The following is a 20068-nucleotide window of genomic DNA, read 5'->3' on the forward strand; positions in this document are numbered from 1 at the left end:
AAGGGGGGTTTTGTGTCGTTTACGCGGGCTGCTGTTGCGCTGGCCATTGAACCCAGTCTAACCTCCCTCTCAATTAACTCTGCAAGGGTACAGAAGTGTGAGCCTCCAGATTAGCTTTCATTCCTGTTTGTCTTAGGCTGAGACTGCCAGAAGAAATATTCAATTTCCTGATGTCAGTAAATTATCTGCTGAAGAATGGTCACATTATTTCTGAGGTTGCTTATGAGGGTGAAAATGTTAGGCCTCGATCACCCTGACCTGTGAGTGAACAGAATGGTCAATTGTGAGTCTTGGCAAGAAAGAAAAAAACAAACGTTGTGCTGTAATTGCTTTGTACACTGAGGTTTAAATATACTAGGTTAAAAACAAATCGATGCAATTAGATTATGGAAAATAGAGTAGACTTTAATTGAAAAGGCTTTGCAAATAGCTAGAAATCTATGAGTACTTTTTGCATTTGTTGATCATAACTTTATTTTTAATGTCTTTCCGAAGAAGGATTTAAAAAAGATAATGATTATGAAGTGAGATTTGTATTGACTACACATTGTGCATTATAATTGTACATACAATGCACTCAATGTTTTTCTGTAGAATAATTCAGTTTTGTATTTTTATTTCTATTTATTGTGAACCTTGTAAACACTTTTTCATTCTCATAATTTACCTTCCCTAATTTTTCAGTACTTCATTGTGCCATTTAGTTTCATTCCTAATTTCGTATTCAAGGTTTACGAAACCCATTAACTAATCAATATAGATTTGTGGCAATTAACCTTGATGTACTGTTTAAAGGTTTTCTGCTGCCTTATATGTTAATGTGCTCAGCCTTTATGATTACAGTCAATCTGCCGTTATAAAGTGCCTGCTTGTTTTTTGTAATTCGCTGCCTATCTTGTCCCAGGGTGCCTCAGTAAGCAGGTGATGTTTCAGTTCTTTGGGCTTTTCAATCTAAATGCAATCAGTGAAATAAATTAATTCATCAAAGCTGCTGCTGCTTCGCCTGTCATGCGATGTGTGACCAGGAGGGCTAACTGGAAAGCCATGAATTTTCTGTACATAGAGGCTGGTGCTGGGTTAATACAGAAATACATGTGGGTGTTAACAAGACTCTTCACACTTACAACAATAAGAACTGTAACATCAGATATATCTGTTTGTGTGATGACCCTGAGATTCTTTCACATAAATATGTGATGGATATCCTGCAGTTATCACTGGTGAAGATTTAAAGTTTTACTGGCCATGTCAAGATACACAGCTACGAACTATTTTGCAAAGCGTTTTGTCACTTTTTTTTTTTGCAAAAGCTGAAGGCTCAATTCATTAAAATGCACAGCCAATCATAGAGACACTAACTTCACAACAGGCAGGATATAGCTGGTAGCAGTGCCTATGGAAATGGCTTTGCTAGTAATTTGACCTGTTTTAAAAAAATAAAATAAAGCACAGCACAGACTGAAGGAAAATGACCTGAACAGTCATACGATTTGAATGTGAATCAACAGAAACATCTGGCTGTGTTTTTCTCTGAAAAATAGAAAAAAAAAAAAAGCAAATATTATGTAAGAGTTTTAATATTTAAAAAAAAATAAAAAAAAATGAAGCAGATTTTTAAGAGCATGTTGCCACTTGCTGTCAACATACCACTGATTAACGAAAAGACTTCAGTTTTGTTAAGAAAGCAATATTGTTCCTTGTGACAAGATGGCTTTGGTGGTGATGTCAGACCACAAAGGAACACACAGACAGGCAGTACTAAACATACAAAAAATAAAAGATTTATACAAAACAAAAAGACAAAAAACAAAATGGCACGTTGGTCAAACAAACAAACAAACATACAAACAAACAAATATTGTGCTTGCGGTTCCAGCACAATAGCAGTTTTAGTTTTTACCTTTTTATTTCTCCTCTCCTTAACTCCAGTTCATTACTAGCTTATTATCTTATTACCTGTCGGCCAGAGTCTGAATGAGTTTAATAACGATGCGCGACTGTTAGCTAATTAAATACTCAGTAGCTGACAGTCACGCATCTTCACGAGGTTCTAAAAACACAAACCAGTAACACATAATGGCGGCGGCTTTCATCCATGAAGCAACAATAATAATGCAATAAATCATAATAATAATACAAAGAGGTGGGAAACTCCGCTACATTCCTTTAAAACCCAAGCGTTTTTTCCCTCTGTTTTGTGCTCATATTTACTGTAAAATTGTGTTGTGTTTCTCCAAGAAGCATCATTGCCTCTAGAAAGTCCAGTATAAACAAACTTCTGTGCACAAAGCATGATGTCAGGGTGACAACCAGCCAGAGTGTTTCCATGGCAAGAATGAATCTATGTAAAATGTACAATGAGCTCCTAGAATACTTCTACAGAATCCCGTTTTAGGCTAGGCTAATTAATGCTTTGATATTCATGAATTTAGCAGGATGTCTTATTTAAAAATGTCAAGAACTTTGTCACAATAGTCAAGACAGTGAGCTATGCATAGCCTATTAGACACTCACATATGCTTTAAACGCTTATTAAACATGCCTCTATTTTTTCATTGAATTAAAAAAGAAAAATGTGTTTTACTGCCTTGTGAGAGCATTAGCTCAGACAATGTTAAGAAGAATATGCTAAATGGAAGATTTTTGGGACGCTCACTATTTGTTTTCCCGTGCTTCCAAAATTCTTTCCCAGCTCTAAAACTGACTCAACTAAATGACTCACTATAATCATCTTTTTAAAGGGTTGCTAAATAAATGACTGCTAACACAGTTTGTTTTAGTGTATGCACTATAGAGTCAGCCAGATATGGCCTTCAAATACGGACACTAATTACCGACTCTTCTCTAGAGGGACACAGAGAGCCTTTTGGTAAATTATGAAATTACCTGTTTATTACATTACTCTTACTGCATATATGTAAGTAAATAGCGTTGCATTACGGGTGGTTCTATCCACTATTAGACTGCCATTGCCATTGCATATACTCCATACGTATGTTGAGTATTTTTATCATTACTTATATTGCTCCAACAACTGTTTATCGTCATTAGTGATTTTTTCATGACCAGATATAAACAACAAAGACATATCAAACATTTAATTTAATTTATCTTTCGTTTTTGGAGTTGTAAGCATTGGGAATCTAGCGCAGTCCCAAACTATCCCAGAACTTGTTGGCAAATTGGTAGTGTACATATTTATAAAGCTTGTTTTTATTCCATTTGAATTTGTTCAATTTCCAAAGCATGTGTCTTTAAGCTACTGGTATTGTACAGGAAAGCAATTTGCTAAAGTTCAAAATCCACATGTTCAAAGGTTGAGATCAGGTTCTGAAGTGACCCTTAAAAGCAGAGCCTGTTCCAGTGGAGAAGAGAGTTAATAAGATCTCAGTCGTAAAAGTCATTTTTATACCACAATACACTGTTCCCTCAATCAACACTCATAGAAGCAAAATGATATGTTACAGATGTAACCCCAGTTCCCTGAAAGAGAAGAAGACCAACAACCAATACTTTTGGGATATGCTGCTACAGGTCAGGTATTTACTGAGCATTTTATGTCAAAGCTGCCAATAAGCCCCTCATATTCAGTCCCACCTACCGAAGAAATATGTAGTCACTCCGCGGAGGTCACATTATTTTTTTTTTTTCGTTGAACCCACGAATGTAAGTGATGCGACTTTGTACCGGTATCAATTGGCCTCGTTGATGGTGAGACCCAGTCTTGCCAGATGCTCCATCACAATCGTCGTGTGGGCCACTGCTTCTTCCTGCGACTGGGAACAAATCAACTAGTCATTAGGTAGTTTAACACCTCGATTCCTTGCAGCCGCAAAGGGGCTTGGATGGCATCCACGCACTTTGAGAATGTGCAGTGAGGTAAGGAGAATGACAGCACGGATAACTCAAAGGCGCTTCCCTGGAAGGCTCAGCAAAGATATTTCCTGTGAATCAAATCCAGTGAAAGAAGTGCACAATGTGTTTTTTTTGAAAAAACAGACACACACACTCACACACAGCAGAAGCTGAAGGGTAGGGAATTTTTTTTTAGTCCGCACACACCAAGTGGGCGAGCCAAGTCAACCTAGCGGCACTGACTCAACAGGAGGTGCGGCAAAGCCAGGTCCCAGTGGAGGAATATGTCTCTATATTATTATTATTATTATTATTATTATTATTATTATTATTATTATTATTATTATTATTATTGTTTTTTTTTTTTCAGCTGCAAAAAGCAAAAAGACAGCAGATGCTGAAGGTTAGAAAAAGCGATGTAGGCTGTTGAAGACTTTTTTTTTTAAACGGAGAGCAGTAGCACAGCTTTTCAGCTCAGTCCTCAGAAACCGGTTTTCCGATTCCAGGGAAGTAGCAAGCTGACTTCCAGCAATAAATTGCCAGATAAATAACAGACAAACTCGAAATGAGAGATCAATCACGCAGCTGGAGAGGTTAGTTATACCTACCTTACCTACACTCCCCGGAGGGGCCTATTGACAGCTCTGACATGCATGTTTTTTTTTAATTGTAAATTTAAAGTGATTAACCTTTAGAATGGATCAAGTAGATATAATTAATAATGTGAAGAAAAATAATATGTAAAGCTTCCCCCTTCACCCCCTTAGTTTTGTACATCATTTTGATTATTAAAAAACACATTCAATTATTTTTCCCTGTGGAGTAATATTAATTTCCTCAGAATTCATCTTCAGTCTATTTAGCCACTCCTTACAGCTCACTTGACTTTAGAGATTCATATCACTGAGCCAGCTGTTCTCCAGGTTCAAGATACTGAATACATATGTGTTTCATATCAATCATTTTAATGTTACTTGCAAAGAAGAATTAGAGTATTTTCACTATAAATGGCTGCTTAATAGAAACATATTGTAGCTCATTATTGTCGTTGCAACGTTAATGAAGCCAATGGCAAATCTTGGCTGACTGGATTTTCTACTATCTGGTATATTTAATGTTTTATAACCCTCTGTGTTTTACTAGCTAGCAATTTGACATACCAGCCTGCTTTATCACCTTCAGTTTAGAAAATGTAATTGTTGTTCAAATTAACATGTCCTACATACACGCCATAACTCCTTTTCTTCTTTAATTTTTTACAAAACGTGTACAGTATATCAAACAGTATATCAAAGTTTTATTCAGTGTTACCGCATAAACGCTACGTGCATATAACTGAACAGTAACGTTTTACAAAATGAAATGGGTCTTATTTTGTACTAATGTGTTACAGTACCTTCGAGTAATTCTGATTATTTACTGCCACCAGGGATGTACACTTTTGAATACCCCTCAGTTATAAATAAAAGCAAAATGCTAAATAATCCAAGTACCCGACTGTGACATGAATGTTATACAATAGAACTATGGAGCTAGGCTTTGTATGGTCTGAGCTTTGAATACTAAAATAAACGCACATGCAATAGTATTTACTACATGTTCTATAAAAAGATATTTAAAACATGTTGAATATTTATTTAAGTTTGTGTGAACAAATAAAAAAGAAAAATGCTGACATTTTACCTACCTTCATTTACAAAATTTAAGCAACTTTGAAGCCTTGGTAAAATAAATTGTACTTTATTTAGCTGGGCCCATGGTGAATGAATCATACACAACTGTTTTGAATTACACCTTAATTCGATTGATATGCACAGTACACTGGACCAGCTCTACCAAAGTATTACGTATGCCATCTTGATATACTGCAGATGTGCCTAAGCCAAAGTTTCTTACAAAACTCCTACACAACCATTTAAGTATTTTTAGAATTGAAATCATGAAATGAACTTGGCTCTAGTCCTATCTCCCATATTACAAGGTACGTTTCAATCATTCATTTGTTTTACTTGGCAGTACAGAGTAAGAGCCAATGGACAGTATACAATACTAGTATATAACTGTGCTCTGCAATATGTGCTCTTTGGTAGAAAAAATCACATTTTATAAAAACATATTTTGCCTGTAAGCATCTTACATGATATTGCAGGATACTGACACTATTACTAACAACACAATAGATTATTAAAAAAATGTAAATCTAACCTTCTCTGAAACAGTTACAACAGGTTCTATGAACTGCAAGCTTCATTTAGTTAATTAAAATACTGCTTTTTACAAATCAGTAAGTTTGGTGAATAGGGCCCAAGGTATCCATTAGAATCCAATAAATAATGTGGCAGTTATACACGGTTTCATCATTTCTGACCACACACTTAAGCAGTGGTTTTCAACGCTGGTTCTCTAATTCCTCCAACTGTTCAGGGAGTATTTTAGATTGGTTTTCCGGTGCCCATAATACAGCTCTTAAACACAGACTCTGTTACTGTAAACAGAATGCTCCTCCAGTGATTGCAGAGTGTGTGTTCAACACCAGGCTGCCATACAATAAAAAAAAAAAAAAGAAAGAAAAAAGGGATTGGTTGAAAATATTGAATTTAAGTTTTGATATGGATTATGAAATGTAACCAGTTTAATTTTAGGGGAGAAAATCATCACCTTTTGAAATTGTAATAGACTCCCTTTCCACAACAGAATGAAATTCTTTGGGGGTACCACTTTTTATAAATGTGCAGAGACCACGGTTTGAAAAATGGTTTTAAAAAGTAATTGACGTGTTGTTATATAAGTAGTGACAGGGGCTGAAATCATATTAAAGTTGCAAATTACTTGGTGAGGGTGACAGTGAAAGCAATACAAAAATGATTATTGACATGCTGGCTTTGTTTCTTTTCCCCTCTAAGCGAAAATACTTGGCATGTTTGAGCTTAATTGCTACATAATTAGATCACAGCTGTTGTATCTCAATTTTGATGTGTTAGTTATTTACTTAATATGTGCTTATTTTCTCAGTTGTCATATGATTTATGAGTGATTATTCATATCCAATATGTATCCTAAACTTGTGTTATAAACTGTAGAATTCATTACAAATGGCCCAATTGTTATAATTATATCTTTTAATGCCATCATATCTCTGCAGCTGAGCAGAATTTGAATTACTTTAAATGTTTTTAAATGTTTTTAAATTACTTTTTTATAAGATGAAAAAAAAAGCTATAAATTATTTGTACTAATTGTGCATTTATTCTGCTGCCACATTAGGGACATTTTGATTCGAGTGCAGTGCGGAACTCTCACATTCAAGCATAAGCATTGTTATTGATGAGTGAGTAACTGCTTGAGGATGAAGGAGGTGGCCAAACCAAAATAGCTCAACAAGAGCTTTCTAAACCAGAGCAGTTGATGTGCCATCCCATTTTTGATGTCCCAATAAATAAAAAAAAAGCAATACATGGAACAGTAGAAAATAAACTATAATACATAATGACAATACTCATTGTGATCTATTTCAGACATAATCTACAAACATTTAAATATTTTCAGTTTTTGCATAATATCGGTTTAAACACGTGAAATGTGCTTTGGTGTGACTGTCTTGAGCAAAGTTGTAAAAAGTAAAACACTAATAAATCTACTTAAATTGTTATAAAATCTATTTTTTATGTTCCTGGCATAATTTAAAACATTCATACTTTGTCCTATGAACTCATGAAGTTAATCTTAGCTACTTGTACATTTTACCAGTTTACTAAGTTTTGTCCCTCAAACTCATGTCCTCTAGTGTGACATAAGTTTTGCGTTTAAAAAACATGATTTTATTTGGACGCCTATGCTGGAATTGAGGACCAATTCGAACAGGAAGTCCAGAAGACATTGGCAGATCGCATGCTGTGAGGAGAAGGTGAGATGTTGTCTTTGAACTATATATAAATAATTCAGTTTTCTGATACCCTTCTGATTGTCCTTAATATCCTTTGGTGCGACATCCTAAATATTAATATAATAATACAATTATCAGCTAATAAATGATATGATCAAAGAAAAAACCCTACAGAATACCTCCAATGTAATTCAATTGTGTAGCTGGCTATAATGAGGCCTTTAAGTAAACAAAGAGTCAGTAAATTCCTCTGGTGTGACCCCATATGTCCTGTGGTGTGTCACATGTGCGTCACAACAGAGGACACAGTGGACACACCAGAGGACAAAGTTGTCTTCTTTTTGAGTCAGTATAATTATATTTGCAAAAAATGGCTGCTTCTCATAATAATACTTAACATAGTTATATATTTTTCACATTATGAACAGTTGATAGCTATCTCCACACTTTAAAAAGAAGAAGTTTACAATAAGTATTTTGGAAATACCTGTGGAAATATCTGTCAACTGTTCATAATGTGAAAAATATATAACTATATATAAAATAGCAATGATCATGTTTTCATTCATCTTATTACTTACAGTAACATAAAAGATTAATGAAAACATGATCATCGCTATTTTGTTTTCCTTATCTTTAGTATCAGTTTGAGTCAGACAACACATCAGAATGACTGGAAATAGTGCAGAGAGAACTAGAAAATACAGGGAGAAACTCAATGTAGATCCTAATAGGAGGGAGGTGCTCCTGATACAGAGACTCATGAAGTAAATGGACAATTTGTTTGAGTGACAACCAATTGTAATTTCTTATGTGCCAGAATAATTATGAATAGTATTCAGACAGAGAGCCATTCATATTAGTTTATATTTAATCACAATTATGGGGTTTTACATTTTTCTGTTGTCTTCTGAAATTGTTTACAGATATCAAGAAAAGAAGGCCATGGGTGAAATCCCTACATTGACATGAAAAAATTAGCAGAAGGACAAAAGCAGAAATTAAGAAAGAGACGGAGAAGTGCAAAAGCAAGAAAAAGGCAAAAGGAGAGGGAACTAAATGCTTTGCTGGATTTGACCCCACCATCTCTAGAAATCCCTATGCAGGATATTGATTTAGATTTACCCAAAATGCCCGAAATTAATGAAATGGAAATTGGAGAGCCAGGCCCCCAAATTGTGAATGAACCAAGAGCATCAACACCTAAGCCCAAACATCCAAAGTGAAAAACAGAAGGCTGAAAAATACAAAAAAAGGAAGTCCAAAAGGTCATGTAAAATTAAGTGAAAGGTTCAAGCCAAGGTCATCGAAACACACTGCCCATGAAAAAAAACAGAAAGTAGAATCGGTCTTATCAAGGGATGAAAATAGTCGACTTCTCCCTGGGAAAAAAGATACAATTGGAAGGAAAATCAAAATAAATCTTATTAAAGTCCCTTCAGGAACTACATTCCGAGTACAGCCAGGAGTTTGGTGGTAGACTTTTCATGTTTTACAGACAATTTGTGAGGTATCGATCTTTATCACGGAAGCACAGAACAGTGATCGCAACACATGTGCCTGTTGCCAGCATGGGAATTTACACCTTATTGTTGATAAACTGGCTCAGAAGGGCATCATACCAACAAAAATCTATCAACCCTTCTCTCAAAATAACATGCAACACAGAGGACAAAAAATGCATGGACCGGGAGTGTACAAAATGCTGCTACAATGAAGTTGAACTAAAAGAGCATGACCCAAATGAAAAAGTAAAATGGGATCAATGGGAGAAGGAAGACGTGACAGTTGTTGATAAAACTTATAAAAACTGGGTGACAAAAATCACAATATGGAAGTCTGGAACAACTGGTCAGTGAATTCAACAACCAGCTTGAAGCAATTGCTTGTCACCAGTTCAACTGGCTTCATCAGTCAAGAGAATTCAGGCACTTAAAAGAACATTTGATGGAAAATGAACTAGCCCTGCATATTGACTTCTCCAAAAACTACACCTGCAAACTAAATTCTGAAATCCAGGCCTTTCATTTTGTGGAAATTGTAAACAAGCTATACACATCCAGACAATTGCAGTCATATGTAACAATTTCAGGAGTCAATATGGCATGAGTAAGCAATGTGGGCACACATTGAGCCAGTAATCAAGGAGCTGAAGGAAAAACATGAGATAGAAATAGACACCATACACATACTCAGTGACGGGCCTGTTACTCAATATCGAAACCGGGCCAGTTGCTACTTGATGAGCACAATTCCTTTTAGGTGTGGGTTCAAACATGTGACATGGAATTTCACAGAAAAGGCATATGGGAAAGGTGCCCCAGATGACGTGGGAGGTACAGTAAAAAGGGTGGCTGACAAACATGTAAACAGCAGCCATGACTTGCAGTCTCCCAAAGAACTGTATGAGTTTCTCAGCAAAAAATCATCGAGCACTATCAACTTTAAATGGATGGAGGAATCTGACATACTCCGGCACGATGGAATGCTTACAGACTCTGTGAAGAAAGTAACTGGGATAATGAATACACACCAGATCCTCTCATCTTCACCAGGAGTCATCTTCTATAGAGATGTCAGTTGTTTCTGTGAACGCCCAGGGATTGGCTCCTGCTACAAACCAACCAAACTTGATTTTGGAAACATAGACGGACCCGGTGTAGAGGGCCCACAGCACAGTAATGAGCAAGATAACCTCTTCACTAGCTCTGCTGATAGTAAGGGTGAAGCGGATAAGTATGCTGTGGGATGCTTTGTGATCGTCAAATATGATAAGCCATATGTTGGTCAGATAACCAAGATCCTTGATGATGAAGAAGCAGAGGTGAATTGCATGGTACAGATTGGGAAGAAAAATGCTTTTTTCTGGCCGGAGAGACCAGATTGTACATGCTACTTGTTAAACAATATTGTGAGCAAAATATCAGAGCCAGGGCCATCCCATCGCTCTGCCAAGCTTGCAAACTTTGACTGGATGTTGTTCAATCAGATGTAATTATGAAGTGAGACCTCTTCATAATAGTGAGGTCTTTTAAGACCTTGAGATAGAATGTTTATAGTTTTTATGTAAAAAACAAAAAGATAATTTCTTATTTACCCAGTAATGATATTGACAATAGGTCTACTTGACATCAAATAGCTTTTCTACTAGAAGAAAATATCCTAGTTTTTACATGTTTTTTTTCTTTTTTTGTTCTTGTGCTGTTTTAAAGTTGTATTCCAATGTATGACTGCTAAACTGCGAAACACCTTATGAACTGTCACCCTCATGAAGGTTCTTAAACATGCTTGTTAAATACAATTTCCATTATTTCTGGAGTGCATTTGAGTCTGCGTCTTTTTTTTCTTTTGATTGAAGCTTTGCTACATTGGGCAGCACATCCGTAATGCTGTTCGGGTGTAGTCCTACGTCTTTTGTTGTCAAAACTGTCAAAAAACACAGTTCTCATTATGTTTTGTCCTTTGGCGTGACATAATCTCCTTTGGTGTGATGGTCCAAAAGGGTCCAAAAATCATGTGTATTGCTGACTGAGTCACCTAGTTTTTTAACAAATATGTACATTTGAATATTATCCTAATATACTGATTATTTCATAGATGTATGAAAAGTTTGCCAGAAATTATAAAAAAACATTGTCTGTCTCTTTGATGAAAAAAGTACTTCTGTTTAAATATTTTACCCCCAAAACAAGCTTATTTCACTAAATTGCAATTAAAAGCAAATTTAATGTAGTAAAGGAAGCAAATACAAACTGAAAATCATCAACATTCCATTACTATTACATATTTGTTAAAAAAAATAGGAATTTAATTAAAATTAAATTGGAACAAATACATTTGCATGAGGTATAGACTCTATACCACTTTATTCAATGTTTTATTACACATTTTAAAAATATATGTTTTTTTTTTTTTTTTAATTATCCCCTATATGGCAAGCACCCACCAGCTGTTTTACCCTTGTTTGTCAAAGGATAAGTTCACTGACAGATACATCAATATTTAAACTTGTATGATTTCAGTACGACAGTGATGAATACAATACAATTTCACAATACAATGAACTTATACCAGAGGTAATCACATTTCTGGAGGGCCATGCAACTCCAGGTTTATCCGCTAAAATTATATAATTCACTACCTCAGGTTCAATTAAACAGTTTAGAACAGAGTTGGAGCATGTTTTGAAACTGGAGTCTGAATTGAGGTTTGACGTTAAAGGTCTGGGTATCATGACAAATTATGCTCTCACTGAGACAGTTTTGCAAACGACATCCAGCAAAATGCCAATTTATTTTCTCAGGTTTGTCTTTTCTTGTTTTCTATAATTTTATTACAAATACACTTTTTTCTCCATCCCATTATATTTAAATGTTATGACTCACCTATCTGTCATCCCAAAGGCTACTTGAAGTTTCAGGCTGGCAGTATAAACCTGTTAGTGCTGAAGCTAACAGCTAATTTACATTTAAAGAAAAAAAAAATGTGGTAGAACAGAAAAGCGATGTTCATGCTTTTAAATGTGATACATTTTTTTTTTTTTTGTAAAATTGGTTAAAAAAAAGTAAATTGCATGGAAAATAGTACTTCATTGAAATTATCCTGTAGATTTAAATAACCCCTGAACAAATTCATCACTATTAAAAACAAATAATGATGTTTTATACAGCCAGAAACATAATTCTAAATAAATTCTAAATCTTACCCTAAAGCTATTGCAAACAACTGTAGCATTTAAAGGGTTTGATGGGGACCTGTGATCTTAAAAGTGTTTAACCAAGGCAATACGTATTATTACCTCCAAGTAGAACAAAAGTATTCTCACAAACATTTCTTAATTATCTTATAGTTTTACAGACTTTATATTCAGATTGACACAGTTGAAGGCTGTTTTTCCAGCCGCTATACTATAAGTTTAATGCATTTAATTTCATATCCATATTTTCCAGCAAGACCCCACAGTTACCAATAGGCAACGTGAATGTAAAACCTCTGAAACACCAGACAATGTTGAGGCAACAGTTCAACTAATCACTTTTAGGTTAAAGGTTAACTACCATCTATAATTTAATGGAAAAACACATTTCATTAGCAGGGTAGAATTTATGCTTTCTTGCTTTCTGGCTGAAGAACTGTTATTGTTTACTGACATGCAGGCATCAGAGGTGCAATTAAATATGTTGTCTGATTTTCATAGTTTGATTTGACTTGCAACAAGCTAAATCAGCTGCATCGAAGAAAAAAAAATTAAAAACAGAAAGGTTAGGGAATAAGGTTTATGTACTGGATATGGGGTGTGAAAAAGCTATATTGCAAAGATCATTCTTTTTAAATGCAGTAACAGGTTACTGTCATTATAAAGTTAGTTTTTTTTTTTTTTTTTTAAGGATACAAAACTTTAAATATATACATTAATGATAGCTAATTAGTTCATGTTATTACCTTAGCCGTTGGTGATCACTCTAGGATCCAGAGAAATTATGTTTGAAGTGGCGAGTGTGTCAGTGAAACTGCAGTGAACAGAGCCGAAGTGGTAGCTTCCATGTATGTACAGTGTAAAAATAAAGCACTAATATTTTAACAGTGTTTTTCCTAGGTTTAATGAAAATTGTGTATTTTTTTCTAGATTTAACCAAAAAAAGGTCTGATTTAGCTTAATACATAAATGTTAACAAGCACAGTTTTGAAATGTGTAATTTTTTTTGGCATTGTAATATGCAGAGGAGGCAGGGAAGAAGAGGCATTGGCTCTTTAAGTGTAAGGGCAGCTCTGCAGTAAACAATGCCAAATCAAACACTGTAGTGGGCTCATTTAGCTTCAGATTTAGCTGGCTAAATAAATATGTGTTTTGTGAAAACCCAGATTAATTTTTTCAGATTTAATTGCTGAATAATAATGTTTTTGAGATGTATCTGTTAGGTAAAGACTGAATCGCCAAGTGTAAAAAAAAAAAAAAAAAGATTTAAGTTACATGTATTTTTTCACACATTTCTTTGTTAGAAATGTTACCTAAATGTTGACTCGCCAAGGGTAAAAAAAAAAAAAAACAAAAAAAAACCAAAAAAAAAAAAAAAAAAAAAAAAAAAAAAAAAAATAAAAAAAAAAAAAAATATATATATATATATATATATATATATATATATATATATATATATATATATATCGATTCATTGATTTATGTAAAAAATCAAATTTTATCTCTTATCACCAAACTACTCAATTGGGCAGTCCATTTCGTTAGGTTATTAGTATTAACATCTCAAAAGCTCAGTGTGTTCTTGATATTCCTAAACCTTCCGATATTCCAAGCGCTTCTCTGAATAAGAAGGACTTATACTGAGTTATCTAGTTTAAATAAACATAAACGCTGATAAACCTTGATTAGCATTCCTTCAGTTTACATCAGTTTACATCATAAACGCATTTGAATCACGTTTAAAATGGAAATATATAATAATAATCGCAACTAATTTAACTCCTGTCACAATTCACACATTTCACTATTTTAATCAAGAAACAAAAACACATTTTTGGTGCTGTCAGGTCAATTTAAAAGACAAGTTTGTAACCACTGGGAAAATCATGAACTCTATAACTTAGGGCTGCTAGTAAAACTTTGCTGTAAAGCACGTTTGTCACAGCATATGTACACTACCATCAATATTGTTGACAAATGCTGAGATCTTGTTGTTTAAAGTGGGAATTTCCATAGCACAGCCGTTGAGCATTATGAACAGCTGTTGCATGTCTGCACAGATCATAGTGCTGAAAATTCACAAGTTTGGCACAACATCACAATAGAAAGATCTGTAATTGCCGGTAGTTCTGTCCACAGTGAATGCATAGAAAGAATGTGACTTGACAAATAGAATAGTCTCATCCCAGTTTCATGAAAATGTTATACCAACTTGAAACGGAGGGTATCCTAGATCCACTAAATGAAGCAAATCTCTTCACGATGGCAGATGCTGTTGAAATGTACAGGAAAGCAGTTCATTGTGTAGGTACGTACCTCTTGGAAAATCAGGGTTAGTTATGAGTTTGAAGTGCAGTGGAGTGAAAAACAAGCACAATTACAACAATACAGATACAGTTCAACCGTCAAAATAAGCTTTATTGGCATGACAAAGTTATGTTAGTATTGCCAACGCGCAAACCCCATCCCCCAAAAAACCCCAATAAAACACTAAACAATACAATTAATGGAACATAGATATGTACAAAGGGAGAAAACAAATACATGTATTTAAATACAAGATATTATTAGACATGGTTATTTACATTTTATGTTTTGTCCCTCATTTGTGGCAAGTAGGCTGTCTCCCAGGATTATATTTAATTGCGATTTCTTGTCTAAGTGGTGGAAGCCAGGCATCTGGCTGGTGAATCTAGAGTAATAAATGTTTCTGACTGTTGTATTTGCTAGAGTGAAGTGTTTCTCTGTTTCTACCTCACCACTATTGCAGTGGCCACATAGGCACCCGTCTCTTGGTCTCCAGGTCAGCCAGTTTTCTCTTCAAGATTGTAGTTGCTCATCCTGTATTTTGTCAGATTCATCTTTTATTTCAGTTAGATATTCAGCGAGGGAATAATTTCTGTTTAAGATTCTGTAGCATTCCAGCTTATTTATTTATTTTTAAATTTGGTCTGTCCAATATAATTTTGTTTTTAGGTAGAGACTGTTTTACTGAGCTGAGGTGGGTGTGTTTTTGCCTCGGCTGGTGTGAAGCTCTGTGATGTTAACATGGCTCTTGTCTTCACAGAGCTTCAGGGCCAGCTGGCTGGTGGGGTCTCTCTCTGGGCACCACTCTTGTTGTTTTTGTGGTTTGTGGTGGTAAGAGTCAGGGTCACTCTGTTTTAAATGTACCCAGTAGCAGAATGCTCTCTTTTGGATTTTGAGAAGAAGTGGGAATTGCCCAAGCTCTGCTCGACAGCCGTTGTTTGGGGCATTTCTGTGGAGGTTCAGGATGTTTTGGCAAAATTCCAAATTTTTGTTTACTTCCATAGCCCAGGTTTTACAATATTGTTCGAGTGTGGCCAGTTTCTGTTGCAGACCCTGTTCTGTGGGAGACAGTAAGAGCAGGTTATCAGCATAGAGCAGGCACTTTATTTGCTTATCATCTAGAGCAAGTCTGGGAGTGGAGGACTGTTCTAGTTCTAGTTGGTATAAATGTGTAAGAGTCAGCCCTGTCTCACTCCCCGGCCTGGAAGAATTCAGTACTTTGTAATTGAGTTACACACAGCATTTGTTTCCAAATACATTGATAATGAAGTGATATGAAGTTCGCTGAATATTCTAGGTTGTCAGCCTGGTTTACAGACAATGAAGCCATACAGTTGAGGAGAGACTTGATTAATTGCTGCGCATTCACGGCTCAATAAAGCAGGCAAATATTTTTCCATTCTTTTTGAGATGTATGTGTTGATTGAGGAAACTGCTCCTGGAGGCTTCTGAAGGGCAGTAATTGACTATTCATGATGCTATAGAACAGCCTGCCCAGGTTACTGCTTACACAGATTCGTCTGTAATTATTGGGGTCTAATTTATTAATTATTGGGGTATTTTTATATATTGGGGTTATTCATTCTGTATTCCATGTTTCTGGGAAATATCCAATACGTAATACCAAGTTGAAGAGTTTTACCAGGGCGCTCTGTATTGCTGGGTCACTGTGTTTGACCATTTCGTTTAGGGTGCTGTCTTGGCCACAAGCTTTTTTTGATTTCAGGGTTTGAAGTTTCTCTCGCAGTGTGATTGGGGTGTCTAGAGGGAACTGGTTGTCTAATTACTTTTTCTAGTGTTTTTAGTTTGGTTAGAATGTGTAGTTGGTCTGGATTTAATTTGTACAGTTTTTCAAAGTCATTTTTCCATGTGTTTGCATTGTAGGATTATTGGGCAATACATGATGGTGACATGGATTAAACTGGATATGTATGTGTGTGTGTGTTAAAAACTGCATTACGTACATGTTATCTGACTGTCAAGGTTTTTAAGCATCAACATGAGTTCACTGGCGCCTTTTTCCCAAGTTCTCTAAAATAATGACTGTTAAATGTAAGGTGGTACAGCAGACAGCCATTGGCTAAAGAAAGGGTTTTATACTTATGAAGATGTTCCAATAATATTAATGTTATACACCAATAGACAACTTGCCAAAAGGTGTAAGCTGCTAATTGTTCATTTATAGTAAATATTCTAAAGGAGTTATAATATATGATATAATATAATATATAATGATTCCTGTATTCCGGTGTACCATTTTTGAGTCATCATTGAGACACTGAGAAAGTGCAAACTCTGAATTGTTCCCAATTGCTGCAATTGTCAATGATGGTATTGTTGTTTGTGCACTCACTGTATTATATTAAATCTTCTTGCTAAATAAAAAGGCTTTGAATTGATACTTTTTTACTAGCTCTTGAAGTGGTAGGTATTCCATGCTTTCTTCACTCTACCACAGGTATTCTACTTTCAATGTACAGAGCTCCTTGTCCTGTAAGACTAATGAAAAACTGATTTGATCAGTTTCCTTCCACCTGGCAAACATTAAAAACAGTTCAGAAACTTTTAAATGAGTTGAGCTGAAATTAAATTGTTCTGAAGAGTAAGCCTATGTCAGGAAACTACTTGAAAAAAAAGGTATTGAGAAAGATGTGTAGATAAACACTTAAAAGTAAAAATGAAAAAAAAAAAAAACTCTTCTCCATCTGCACAGAATTTTGTTTAGTGATTGAATTTCGTGTTGCGCTTCCTGAGAATTCCATATTAAGTTCACATTAAGATTGCCTGTCAGCCCCACAGAAGCCAATTTCTGCTTGTCCTGACCTCTTGGCGCTTTCCAAGAATTATCCTCTTGCTGAGATGTACTAAATGGCTGACATACGATGTCTCTAATCACCACCTGGGCCCTTCCAGTTACAGTTCTCCTTCGCTTGGAAAAAGTATTTTGAGGCCTGGTTCTGCCACGAAATGCTGAGGGTAGGAATAGAACTCTCTGCAGAGAATGAAATGGTAAAAAAAAAGGCTGTTGCACCTTTTATATAAAAAAACACCTTCACAAAAAATCTGAATCTTCAGCAAACATAACTTTCCACATCTGTATTATTATTTTTTAGCTGACACCATTGCCCAGGGCTGCACAATAGAGATGCTGACAGTGGCTTATCAATGGAAATCAGTTTCGACAATTTCATTGTTAATATTTAATGATATAAATATATATATAATATATATATATATATATATATATATATATATATATATATATATACACACACACACACACACACACAGTGGTTTGCAGAAGTATTCACCCCCCTGCAAAGTTTTCGCATTTTGGTGGCACCTGAGCGTACTCCATGATGCTTTCAAATTAGATTTTACATGTAGAATCTACATAAACTACTCCACATTGATAAAGTGAAAAAATGCACATAGACTATAAATAAGTAGGATTTACAGAGAAAAACAGATCTCAGTTGCATAAGTATTCAACCCCTTTACTACTGCAGCCCTAAATCAGCTCATGTTCAAATGATTTGTTTGAAAGGTCACAAAATTAGTGAAATTGTACTCAAAGTGGTTTAACTTGTAGATAATCAGGTATATAAAGACTTTCAAGCTGCAACTCACATAGTGATCCAAACAAAGCAACCATGAAGACCAAGGAGCCTTCGAAACAAATCAGGGATAAAGTGGTGGAAAGGCACAGAGCAGGAGAAGGGTGCAAGAAAATTTCAAAGACACTGATAATCCCCCTCAGCAAAGTGAATTCCATCATTAAGAAGTGGAAGACGCATCATATCACCCAGACACTACCCAGATCAGGTCGCTCTCCCAAACTGAGCAGCCAGGCAAGTAGGAAACTGGTTTGAGATGTCACTCTGAAGCCAACAATGACCTTGAGAGATCTGCAAAGTTCTATGTCTGAGATGGGAGTCTGTATTCACACATCAACAATAAGTCAGTCCCTACACAAAGCTGGCCTAGATGGATGGGTGGCAAGAAAGAACCCATCACTAAAAAAGCCTCATCTTAAAGCCTGTATGGAGTTTGCAAAAAAGCATGTAGATAATACTGCAGACATGTAGAAAAAGTTCTTGTGGTCTAAATTCCAAGCGTTACTTCTGGCATAAGCCCAACACTGCACATCACCCAGTCAACACCTTCCCAACTGTCAAGCATGGTGGTGGCAGCATCATGTTATAGGGATGCTTCTCTTCAGCAGGGAATGGGAAGCTTGTCAGGATTGAGGAGAGAATGGATGGTGCAAAGTACAGGCGAGTCCTTGAGGAAAACTTGTTTGAGTCAGCCAAGCCTCTGAAACTGGGGAGGAAATTCACATTTCAGCAGGACAATGACCCAAAGCTCAAAGCCAAAGCCATACTGGAGTGGTTGAACAAGAAGAGAATTAATGTTCTTGAGTGGCCCAGCCAAAGTCCTGATTTTATTCCAATCAAAAATTTATGGCGAGACTTGAAGATTGCAGTCCATTGACGATCCCAACAAACTTATCAGAACTGGAGCAATTTTCCTGTGAAGAATGGACAAAAATGTCACCATCCTACTGTGCAAAGCTAGTAGAGACCTATCTAAAAAGACTCATAGCAGTAATTGCTGCAAAAGGTGCTTCTACCAAGTACTGACTTACGGGGCTGAATACTTATGCAACCAGTACATTTCATTTTGTACATTTTCTTTGCAAGTTTTGCTGACATTTAAGCTCCTCCTCATAAACAGTGTTTAGTAAACACTACAGCTTTGAATAAAAAACGTTTGTTTGAAAAACTGTGCACACATTATTTGTAATTCAACTAAATTTAACATTATTAGTAGGGGGTGAATACTTCAGCAAACTACTGTATATATACACACACATATATTTATATACACACACACACACACACACACAGCAGCAGAGCTGCAGGTATTTATGCAGGTGACCATCTACCCATTAGCAACAAATGAATCACCTAATTAATGCGGGAGATGGCCACGTTCTGCACAAGGTTTTTAATTACACCTAGAAGAGGGAGAGCTGCCGTCCTTGCCTCTGCCAGAACACACCCAAACAAAAACAAAACAATAACAAAACAACTCTTTCATTTTATCAGCATGAAGTATAGACATCATTAAAACACTACTTGATTTATTTTCTTTTGTTTCGGTCTTTTGCTTTTAGCATTTGCATAAAATGACTGGATTTGTAGCATCTGAGATCTGAAAAAGGCTGCCACTACTCTATACGTGCAGGGGTTGGCAAAAGCAGTTGAATTGAGAGGGTCCCAATACCGCCACTCCCGAGGGTACTAAAGGGATTGAGTCTTATT

This window comes from Polyodon spathula, chromosome 10 (genome assembly GCF_017654505.1).
Source record: "Polyodon spathula isolate WHYD16114869_AA chromosome 10, ASM1765450v1, whole genome shotgun sequence".
NCBI classification, from domain to species: Eukaryota; Metazoa; Chordata; class Actinopteri; order Acipenseriformes; family Polyodontidae; genus Polyodon; species Polyodon spathula.